We start from the raw sequence: 12234 nt of genomic DNA, 5'->3' as shown, positions 1-12234 counted from the left end.
CTGACTGAAGGAGCTGTCAGCATTTTGGAGGAGACCCCTCTTTCCTGCACTTCCCTAAAACCACCATTGCCGGGGATAGATGGCCGACTGATATTCAGAGGTTAACAAGACAGACCTATGATGCAAGCAAGATATGCAGTAATTTTATTTTCCTTATTTAACCAGACACCAGACCTGTTACAAAGATTTCTCCAAACGTGCCATGAAGGCTGGTAACATCAACCCCGTCATACGGGAATCCCTGCCTAGAGGCAGTCAGGTCATATAGCAATGACCAGAGGAGAAATGACTGCTGGGAGGAGCACAGAGAGAAGCACAACCAGACACCTTCACCTGCCCCAGCTGCAACAAAACATGGCTCTCCCATATCGGCCTCTACAGCCACAGGAGGCCCTGTAACCTTCCAACAGGTTGACTTCACCCACAATGGGCACTCCTCCATTGTCTCCTGAGAGAGATGGATGCCAACGTATTATTTTCCATGGGACTAATTCTAGAAGGGGAGTGGACATTCCAACTTTGCATGGGCAGGTCCTGAAGAACTAGAGAGATGCATATTCCCCATATGTCTAGGAGTCTTGAGCTACCATCAGTAGGACCTGGGCTTGCTCAAAATCCTTTGCTGCCTCAGGCGAAGGATGACATGGTGCCACCCGCACTTTAACCCCAACTTCACACATAGAAGATGACCTGACAGGCAGTTGAATTTCAACACCGGTAATGGGGTAATATCCTTCCCTAGACCAGAGGGCAGCACGGCATGCACAGCTTACTCCTACCAACACCTTGCCATGGTTCCTGCCTTACCTGCCAAAACAATAGGGCCGGGGCGAGTTACAGAACCTCCAGGCTTGATGGCAGTGCTTGTATTATTTATTTTCAATTCATTTCAGCCACTTGGGGACGGACAGACAATATAATTAGCTGAAAAGCAGGATAAAAATCTAATAAACAAACAAACCAATGGCTAAATGGAGGCTCCTTGTTGAAAGAACATGGAGCTGAATACCAGTTGTTCAAAGGCATTGGTAGAGGCAGCTGTTGCCTTCCAGCTCTGGTTGTGGGCTTCCCAGAGACATCTGGCTGGCCCTTGTGGATTGTCAAGACCCCAAGTTACTGCAGAGGAGCTTTGAGGGACTGGATTCTGGGGTTTTTTCTGGCCCAGGATGGCTCTTTTTACATTCATACATTTAAAGAATGGCCTTGAACCAATGTTTGCTCCCAGATGGAGGCTTAATACTGTGCTATCACAAGTGCTGTCAAGGTCATGCTTTGGGGCAGAAATCCAAGGCCTTACTCAGAAGAATGAGCAAGAGGGGCTCCCACGTTTTTCAGGGCTAGCTTACCACATTCTGAAGTGAAGTATTCAAATCTAAATGCACCATCATCTAAAGAACACTCCTGTCCCTAGACCATTACTGTAAGTTCATAGTCTAAGGCTCCATCTGCACTGTAAATGAAAGCAGCACCATACAGACATAGCTTCTACCAAAGAATCATGGGAACTGTAATTAATTAAGGGTGAAGAGAGCCATTGAGAGACCCCCTATTCTTCTCACAGCAGGAGTTCAGAAAGCCACTTACTTATCTGTTACTTTTTCCATACCAGGCTTTCATTCATCTTTGGAAAGTTATGAATGCACCTGTTTAATTTAGTTCAGAAGTTAATGTGAGAAATGCTATTCACATTACTGTGAGAACCTTCTAGCCACAGGGCTGGCCCTTGCAAGACATTCTGGTACCAGAGATGGAAAATCCACACGGCACCCCACTTTCCAACTAAGATGAGGCTCACAGCTCCCTGGAAATTCTCTTGGGCAAAACTCATGAACAAGACGTGTACAAAAGGCTGATGACCTATCGATGGATTGTGCTCCAAAGGTAAGATCTGCCTGTTCTTCTTAATGGCTCCTCAACTTCAATCCAGACAACAACAGTTTTACCACACACATACAATCCCATCTCTACCTTCTTAGTTTGCCTAAATGGGATATTTCTGATTCCTAGCACGAAACAGAACCAAGGCAATTTCTTGCATTATATAACTGCCTTTTCTTTTTCGCTAAACTCCAGGAACACCACCTAAAAACTCTGGTATGTGAAAGGATAGAAGTCAATAATGGATGCATTGAGAAGAGAAGGGGAGGAACTCCCAACACATTATCGACTTGCATTTTTCTGAAGCCCTGCGGGTGCTAATGTCTGGGAAGATAATGCATTCCGGAAAGCGACAAGAGACACTAAAGGGTTGCTAGGACCAACGAGAGAAATAACCGCTTTCCCTTTAAGCAGGTGCTCGAGCAGATTCGAGTACAGACTGAAGAGAGAGGAGAGTGCTTGAATGGGGCACCATCAATCGCGAGCAACAGAGCGCAGCTAAAGTGGGAACATTTGGGTCAGGGGACAGGGAGAAAGATCACCCCTCCAAAAGCACCCGATCTCCAGACTGAGAGCCATCCCCTAGGAGAGTTTAAAAGCAACAGACAGACAAACCCATCAGCGTCCTTGTGTCACAGGCTATATAATACAAAGAGCGATTCCCACCGCCGATCGTGGGCGATCACGGATCTCCCTGGCTACCGGGTCTTCCCCGGTGCCGATTTCTAGCAAATGATTTACAAAAGGGGGGTAAAAAAAAGCCAAGCGTAAAAAAACACCCTCTATAAAAACGCAGTGTCCCTTCCTTCACCTCCACCGCGCCCTACCGAGCTACTTTCGAGGCAGGCGAAGTATCTCGGTCTTCTTTGTTTGGCTGCGAGGGATTTGCACGCTCCAAGCGTGGTGCCCTCAGGTCCCCGCCAAGCAGCCGGTGCAGTTTCGCAGGCTGAAAGTGCTCCGCGGAGCCCAGGCGAAACCCGGGCGGATATCTGGACGCGGCGACGCGCACATGTTCCCACGGCGGGGCGAGGCTGCGATCACACCGGCAATATCTGCGGCCGTCGCTGCCTCCTTGGCCTGACCCTGCCCTCCACCTGCCTCGTTTGGTTTGCGGGAGAAGATCAGAAAATACAAACGTGGTGTGCAGCAAGAGATCGGGTTACCTTGGAAGCGCCACGCAGTCTTTCTCTCTCTCTCCCTCCAGCAAAAAGGTGTGTGTGCTGAAAGGGAGAAAGGCTGTGGTGGGGAGATGGGGGAAATTTAAATCCCGGCAGGAAAGTTCAGCGGCAGGCGATCCAAGCGGAGGAAGCCAAGCTCTGCCATCCCCTCTTGGAGCGAGAGGGCTGCACTCCTGGCGCTCTCCTCCCTTCCCTTCGAGGGAAGGAACCCGCGCAGGGGAGAGCCTCCATTGGGCAGGATCCGAAGCCGGGGAGAGCGAAAGAGGATCGGGATTGGCTGGCGGGGAAGGAGGGTGGGGCAAGGCTGTCCCAGGGTGTTTCCTCGCTCTCTCGACCCGCCCAGTGCAGCCTCGGAGATGTCGAAGGGATGACCGTCTATTTTCATTCTCATCGAAGGCTTTAACTGTAAAATGCAAAACAACCGCGCGCAATCCTCCCCCGGCGTCGTCATCGGTGGTATATTATAAATGCACATAACGTTTCACAGAGTGACATAAAAAACCCAATGGTATTAGAAATAGAGATATGTGTTCCGTAGATGTTATTATTAAATAGAACGAAATAATAAGAAACCTTCGTTAGATGCCCGACCGCATGCTGGAGGTGTCACACCGAAGCACACCAGCCAAGCAAATCAATTGCCCTCTGCCACAAAAAAGCTAACAGCAAACAGCGCTGTACAAGGAAACCAGCCAGCAGAACGGAAGACCATATGAAAAGCCCGTTTTCACCCTCCCAGAACAATTTTTTAAACGAAGTTTGGTGCGACTCATTCAAGGATAAGAGTGTTTCTCTTAAGGCAAGCATCGTTACAGCTAAGATGTTTTAATGTCGACTGACCCTGTCCATGATTGATGCTGTATTCTAATTTCTGGAGTGTTTCTGATTCTTGTCGTTTCGTCAGTGGTAATCAGCCTTTGAGAACAGCTGTTGAAAAGTGGGTTAAACTTTTTGTCGAATGAATAAATGGACAAAGAAGTAAAACTGATTATGACATAGCATGCACATGATTGTATGTAACAGCTACATGAAAGCCAATTTCGCACTGAAAACGTTTGTTAAGAACTGCAATGACTTCCAAACATCTGGATACAGGGAAAAACAAATGTTCACACAATTTTCTGGCAACAACAGTGTTTCCTACAGTTATTTATTGTATTTCTTACTCTCCCTTCACCAGAAGGTCCCATGGCAGGTTACAGTACATACAACCACAATTAAGATCCTAAAAACAACCCCACCCACAACCCCCGTAATATAATCCATACAGCATATTACAAGGAGGAGAGTATAAAAAATATTCTTCAATTCTCAGTGGCCTCTCTGCCCTTCTAGTACAAAGACAGTACGGTACTACTAAGATCTAACAAGGCTGGTTTAAGTTGTGTTAAGAGCGCCACATACAGTACAATAAAGTGCTTTGGTGGAATATGAAACATAGATGATAACACAAATACAAGGTGCCAGCTGCTCTATAAAGTGCTAACAACAACTCATGAAGTTCAATATCAATACCATAATGGGGTAATGATGGCACCACACATTCTTTTTCCTTCTTGTGTTGTTCCACACAGGAGAAGTGTCAAGTGTGAAGTGGTCCACATACATTTTTTAAGTCACTTTCAGTTTCTATTTTAACTTAGAACAACAAGATGTTAATTGGAGTTGCATCACACATGACAAAATACATTGGGGCAGACCTGGTATACACCCTCATTTAGCTATGCCAGAATAGGATTCGTAAAGAAATCATTATCCCTGCAGTTGACCTTAGGGGTGGAAGGCAGTTGAAAACCAAGAAAAAAATGTCCTGTACAATCCACAGCTCATCTTACAGTAAGAAGTTTGGAATCCAGTTACTGAAGTCAAGGCTGTAGTTTCAACTGTTTAGGTTGTCATGTGTGAGCAAGGATTTTGCCCCCACTCTATTAAGCATTTAGTATTCCTCCTTCATCAGAAATGTTCCCATTATAGCTAGTAATCAATATTCCGCTTTATATGCCAACCCACATAATGCACATAGACTTACTGACTTTTCTTGGTCACCACAAGATCGAGTATTCGCTACCATGCACAATGTTATTTTCTCAGAGACTAGAATAATTCAACATTGCCTATGAGCTCAACCATTCAAGCACTTTCTTGCCCTTTAAATCAGCATTCTAGGAGAAAAGAGAATGATTTTTTTATTTCTGTTTCAGCAATGCCAACATCTTGTAAGATTCCCTTCTGTTCATTACAAGCAGCTGGTGTTGCTGTGAAAACGAAATACATTAATGTGAAAATGCGGGCAATTTATTCTCAGAATTTCCACCTCCTTATTGTGCAACATTTTTTAAAAAATTACATACCTCACCCTACAGTAAGAGGTACACAGTAAATTGAACGTTTTTATCCTTTGACCACATATGATTACACAGTAGCCCATAAGATTAGGAAGTCTCCTGTTTTGCCAGTGGGTAAAAGGTGTGGGACATGGATGGTGCTCTGGTCTAAACCACTGAGCTTCTTGGGCTTGCTGATTGGAAGGTCGGCAGTTCGAATCCGCATGACGAGGTGAGCTCCCATTTTTCTGTCCCAGGACCTGTCAACCTAGAAGTTTGAAAGCATACCAGCGTGTGTAGATAAATACCGTATTTTTTGCACCATAACACTCACTTTTTTCCTCCTAGAAAGTAAGGGGAAATGTCTGTGCGTGTTATGGAGGAAATGCCTACGGGTGGCATGCCTACGGATTTTCCTCCTCTAAAAACTATGTGCGTGTTATGGTCGGGTGCGTGTTATAGAGCGAAAAATACGGTAGGTACTGCTGCAGCGGGAAGGTAAACGGCATTTCCGTGCGCTCTGACTTTCGTCGTAGTGTTCTCTTGCACCAGAAGTGGTTTAGTCATGCTGGCCACATGACCTGGTAAAGCTGTCTGTGGGCAAACGTCGGCTCCCTCAGCCTGATGAGTTCTTTGGCTTCAACCAGGGCCTTTTGACAGCAGCATTCTCAAGCATTGAGGGGTGGCTCCACCTCCTCTGTTGGATCCAAGAATTCTTCCACTAACCTCCCAAAAGAGGAAATCCTCAGGACTGGCTCCAGGAGTTCCTGCCCGCTCCTCTAGGTCCTTGACCTGTGGCATGTCTGGATCATTCTCTGAGGACTCCGTGTCTAGTGCCGGGTCATGGCTAAGCATAACGCATACCATACGCAACATTTTATTTAGCACTCGTAACTGGGCTACTTGCACTAGGTGAGAGTGCAGGAGAAGATGATGACTTCATGCCTAGTGAGCTAGAAAGGTGCCATTGCTCTGAGGAACAGCATGTTTTTGCATGTTTAACATTTCAGCAATTCAGATGGCAATTCACATCAAGTAGCAGAAGCTGTGGAAAACTGTATCTGCAAACCCTCCTGCTTCATTTAACCTCAGTTCCCTGAGATTGGGCATAATGGAAACTGTGGTTAGTTCAGTAGTTAAGAGGGGAGGTGGTAGGTGTTCAGAATTTTGGAGATTCTCTAAAGGAAGTGCTATGCACAATGCATTGGCAGTAGTCTAATGTGACTGCTACTACAGCACAGATAACAGTGTCTAGGAGAAGCACAGTTGGTGCACCAGTCTGAATCTGTGAGAGCCAATTCATGCCACTTTGGCATGGATCTAGCACTACCTCAACCCAGGGCTGACCCAATACATGTTGGCATGTACTCCCCCCGCCAGAGAAGGAGTGAGTGAAGATCTACATCAGGAACAAGGGTGGGAGGAGATCAGCAGTGCCTCCTATTTGCCATGAGGCCACTATAGAGGGGACAGATCTGGCCTCCAAGGAGCACACCGTAGCTGTTGCTGCTACTATGGCAGCAGCAGCAGCCAATGCATTCTTGGAGGCCAGATTTGCTGTCCCAGGGGATCCTGTTGCCTGAGGCAGCTGCTTCACCTCATGGGTGGGCCGGTGCTTTCCCATACCTAACTGTGAACCTGATCTTTTAGGGCGAGTGTATCATCTACAATATGCTGAACACTATCTTCCAGATCAGCTGGAATCTTACCAACAGTACCTCCGTCTTTAGTTTATTGGCCTTCATCCAATAATTAAGCAACTTAAAACATTGCTTTTGCATGTCCATTGCTTCACCTGAACCTGATGAAAATAATAAATAGAGCTGGGTTACAAAATGCGCTTGATTCAAGCAGAGACATTAACAACAATGAAGCCAATGGGTCTAGCATGTGACCTTGCTACACAGAGTCTGCATACTGGATATAATACTCCCCAGAATAGTCATAACAGGTCTTTTATGTTGTGAACCACCCTATTATCTTTGGATGAAGGGCAGTATACACATTTAATCACCATCAACAGGCAAGTGTTTGTGGGAAAAGATCCTTGTAGGCCAAAAGTTCAAAAACCACTGAATTAAATAGTTATTGCCATTGTGAATTATTAGTGTAGGTTGAAAACTGTTAGTCCACAACTAAGGCTAGTTTGCCAGTTACCCAGCACCTGGAGACAATCAGCCACGTCGTGTATCCACAGCAGTGACCAGAGGAGGAATGATGCCCCACCTGCCCCACCTGCAACAAAACATGTCTCTCCCATATTGGTCTCTACAGCCACAGCAGGCACTGCAATTCTCCAACGGTTTGACTTCACCTCCCAACAGTGCACCCTTCCATTTTCTCCCAAGACAGACGGAGGCCAGCCCAGGTTCACCTGAAATAGAGACTTCCCATCACTGCTAAATACTTCTTGTTTGCATTCCTGCGTTCTCAGCCCAGCTTGAGGAAGAGCTCAATTAAGCTGGAAATTATATGTTGTCTCCAACACTTCTCAGCCACCACACACAATTAGAGCATTAGCTAACCATCTGTTTGGGTTTGTTCATGCTGGAGATGGAACAGGCAGCAATACTTTGAGATTAACCTCCTGCTAATTCGGGGGGTGGGGTGGAGGAGAGAATCCACATAAGCATTATTACTACTTTTAGGAGTATTTTTTGAGTACTGGACAGCTAAGAACCTCAATGGGGAATCTTTAGCAAAAGCGGGTGGGGAAGGCAGACAGCTGTAGAGTGAGGTCATATTATGTCATTCTTTTCAGCATTCTTATATCCCACTCCCTTCTGTGCATTTTTCTCTCCAGGCAGGAGCAAAGTCGACACATATTCATGATTAAAAATAAAGTAAGACTGGTTGGCACAATCCAGTTGAAGCTGAGCACCTTTCAGTCACGTTCTTTTCTCTGGAAGAGGCTTAAAGCAGATGCTTAAATCTCCCATTTCAAAGAAAAGCACCCAGAAAATGCCTAGCATTAGCTGATTTGTGCCTATAGATTGTTTTGCACAGTCCTAACACATCCCAAATCACTTTTAAGAATTCAGTTCCTCAAAAGATATTAGTCACAAATACAATCTAACAACACTGGAAACCTCAGACCGGCGTAAGCCAGTCCAATAAACAGAACCAAAACAAACAGGAACACAAACTCACCCAAAGCCAATTTATTTTGAGTGGAAAGCGCCAAAGAAAACAAGACAGACAGAATTTATGGTCAGCAAATCTCAGCAATGCAAGATTATTATTTTTAAAAAACCACAAAACATTAGCATTGCCACTATCTGGCTTATGTATTTAGGCAATTGATAAACAATATACATTGATAATGTGTTAGTTTGAGCAGTTGGCTAACAGCCCTCCTTCAGGTGTGCTGGGGCTGGAAAATGTGCAGCCGCATTTCTCAAACTGTGCTCCAGAGACCACCAGGACACTTCAGTGCTGCATCCCACCTGCCTTGTCATGCCGTGGCTTTATTGTTGAGCGGTGGGTAGCAGCATTTCCCTGCATGTCCAATGCACAGGAATATGTAGGAGATGGAACTGGTGAGAGAGTAAAGCTGCACCATGCAGTGTGTCAGGGTGGGAATTAGGGATGCGGGAGAAATTGTATTCAGTTCACATTTAAAGGTGAATTTACGTAATCCACACTTTGCAAAACAAGATGCGAACCTTCAGCCTCTGAAATTCACACTTCTCCGATTTCTGCAGTGTAGTTCTCCAGACAAATAATGGGTACAAAAATGTAAAAGAATGAAATTTATTGTCTCCGCCTTTCCATTCCTCTCTCTCTTCTCTCACAATCTCTATATTGCCTATAATAGCAATGTCATGCTTTGGGTATGGCTAATTTGTCTGAACAGTTCTAGGATTTGAAAACTGAGTCTCTGTATGTTCTATTGAGAGAGGGATTTTTTTAATAAAAAAATGCAAATGCTATGGTAAAATGTGCATTGAATACATACATAGAATCATAGAACATGGTAAAAAACGTATTCAGGGAATTTGCAGGAAAACTGCATATCAAAATGCATCAAAATGCAAAATGCATCAAAATGCATCAAAATGCATCAAAATGCATTAAAATGCAAAATGCATACATTAGGATAAATGAACACTAAACGCTACTGAATTTCAATGGTGTTTTTTTTTAAAAAAAGAAATGTTTTTCTACAAGCTGATGTAGAAATGTAGAGAAGTGAAATTAAGAATGTGAAGAAACTGAAAGAAAACTGAGTTTGACATACCCGCCCATCTGAGAAGCAGAGGAAACGGATGTGGCAACAAGTGTCAGGGAAGGCAGACAGCAAACAGGAAGGAGGGAGACAGAATGACTGACTGAGGGAGAAGTTGTCCTGTGATCTGCTGCTGATCCTTTTGACCTTTCCACTTCACGCAGACTCACTCCCCACATCCTAATTCTCTCCCCACTCTCCATCTCCTGCCAAACCCAGAAGCTTCTCCACCCTCCCTTTAGGGGCAAGGGCAAGAGACAGCATTGAAGGAAGATAGAGAGCCAAAAAGGTTACTATTTTTAAAGATTAATACTAATAAACTGGGAAAAGAAAACGAAACTGGGGACAAGAGAAAGATTTCATAAGAAAAATGTGAATGTGAAAGAAGCACGTTGAAAGGAATGAAAGACACCGGCAGCTTGCGGGGGTCAGAATAAGTGAAAGCTAAGTGTGAAAAGAACAAGGAGACAAAATTACAGGAGCTCAGTTAAAAGCAAAAAAAAAAAAAAAAAAAAAAAAGCCAACCACTTTGAGAGGAGTATGTGTATATTGGGTGAGGGTGGTGGTGGTGGAGGGTAGATAAAATAAAAAATAAAATGCCCTCCCCACTCAGAACTTCTGGGTCAGCAATTCTGCATAAAATGGGGAGGCTGAGTCACAGAATGTCTCATGCAGTCTGTACTTTTCTTCAGGAAAGATGAACTGTGGGCAAAGAATTTAGCAATTTAGCAAAAGGGATTACCGTAGTTAGCAATGGGGGTGGGGGGAGGGAAAGATTCTTTAATGGCCAGCTCATTCTGCCAACCTCTTTCTGCTGCCATTTTGTTATTGGCACCGCCATTTTGTGATGGGTGGGCTTCAGTCTCATTTTAGCCAGCTCAAGTGGATCCTGGGAGCAGAAAACTAGAGAACCCCTGGCTTTAAGCATAATAAAGTGGGGGGGGGGAGGGAGGTGTTGCAGGGATGTGCATGCTACTGTTGCCCTCCAAAAGAGGCAGGCAACTGTGTGAATTAGTAAGCCATGAGTATGTGGAGAGTCCCCACATGTTTTGGAAAGCACCGTTCTAAAACATGCCTCTTCACACAGTTGCTCTCAAACTTATGGAGGGCTACAAAAATGAGAAGGGTGGAGCTAACATGTTCATTCATGTGCCTCTTTCCCTGTGTTTGCTATACACAGTTCCAGAATTCCCGAACAGAATTAAGGTGAGCTAACAGGCTTCATATTTAACAGTGCAAAAAGGCAGGTTAAGCTTCTTTTCCAGTCCAGAGCATCAATGCCTAGGGGGGAAGTAGTTAAGGAGAACAAGTCAGCAACACATCAAAGGAAGATCCTTGGAGTTTGGACAAACGGGGGTTGCCAGAGCCAGTGTGGTGTAGTGGTTAAGAGCGGTAGATTTGTAATCTGGGGAACCGGGTTTGCGTCTCCACTCCTCCACATTCAGCTGCTGGTTGACCTTGGGCTAGTCACACTTCTTTGAAGTCTCTCAGCCCCACTCACCTCACAGAGTGTTTGTTGTGGGGGAGGAAGGGAAAGGAGATTGTTAGCCGCTTTGAGACTCCTTTGGGTAGTGATAAAGCAGGCTATCAAATCCAAACTCTTCTTCTTCTTTTTCTACAGCCGTCGTTATGTCACACAGAAAAAAATATTTTAAAAGCAAATGTTTGGAGGATATGGGGCAAGTGGAACTTCTTAGCAGGCTGGCCAAGACAGAAGGGAAGGTGTTTTCTGCAAGTGCTGCTGGGAAGGAGAAGCCCCTCTTGAGATGTAAATACCGTCAACTCTCCACAAGCCCCAGGTGTAAATATGTGTGAATAATAATATTTCATGAAGACTCTAGCCTCCATTGTGCATTTCCTCCCAAAGAAACACAAACCCTGGTTAAGTGCCAAGACTCCTGCAATCTCCCCACTTGGCAGAGACTGGAGTGGCCTGAAACATTATGTCTTGAAATGAGCAAGTAGTATTGTAATTCTGCTCTACTATGAATTCCTCTTATTGTATTTCTTGGGGTGGATGAATCTTCCCATTTTGGTTTCTCTCAGGTTCCTCACTTTTCCAATCTTCAGTTCTCACCATTTCCATATCAGTTTGTGGGTTTTTTTCAAAAGTCCACCAGCATTTTAGTGTTAATTTCTTTTAATATACACACTTTTGCAAAGGAATTTCTCCCAATATAATGCATTTTGATATGCTATTTTTGTACACATTACTTGGCTGGAGAATTGCATTGCCAAATTCAGAGATGTGTAAATTTTGATGCATGGCTGTTTTTTTGCGTCTCGACATTGTTTTGGAAAGTAGGTTCATATTTAAATGTGAACTGAATTGAAATCCTCCCCTGTCCCTAGTTATAAGCCACTTTAGGTATACCTATGTAGAAAAGTGGCAATCATTACCATCACCATCTTAAAAACATCAACAACCCCAGAACAGTTCATTATTACTAGCTAAGCTTCCCCCAAATAAATTGATCTTAAGATGTGAATGAAGGAATTCTACACCAAATGCAGCATGGGATCTTTTAGAAGATATTTGCTCTCTTTTCAAGTGTCAATTATGCCTGATTTGACATGCCAAAATAAATGAAAATTGCTGGCCACAAAACCAGCGATAGGGGTTCAT

General features: G+C 44.4%; 1 protein-coding gene across 1 annotated transcript in view; it reads right to left on the bottom strand.

Annotated features, from left to right (window-relative positions):
• STON2 (stonin 2) overlaps window positions 1-3240 on the bottom strand; it is a 66695-nt gene extending 63455 nt beyond the window's left edge. The window contains exon 1 of the mRNA XM_079988709.1: window positions 3042-3240. The gene's annotated coding sequence lies outside the window, so the exon portion shown is untranslated. The remainder of the gene's footprint in view (window positions 1-3041) is intronic.
• Window positions 3241-12234: the final 8994 nt, after the last annotated feature.

The sequence above is a fragment of the Podarcis cretensis genome (genome assembly GCF_951804945.1).
Source record: "Podarcis cretensis genome assembly, chromosome: 1".
NCBI classification, from domain to species: Eukaryota; Metazoa; Chordata; class Lepidosauria; order Squamata; family Lacertidae; genus Podarcis; species Podarcis cretensis.
The sequence above is the reverse complement of the archived record's forward strand: the minus strand, read 5'-3'. Positions and strand labels throughout refer to the sequence as shown.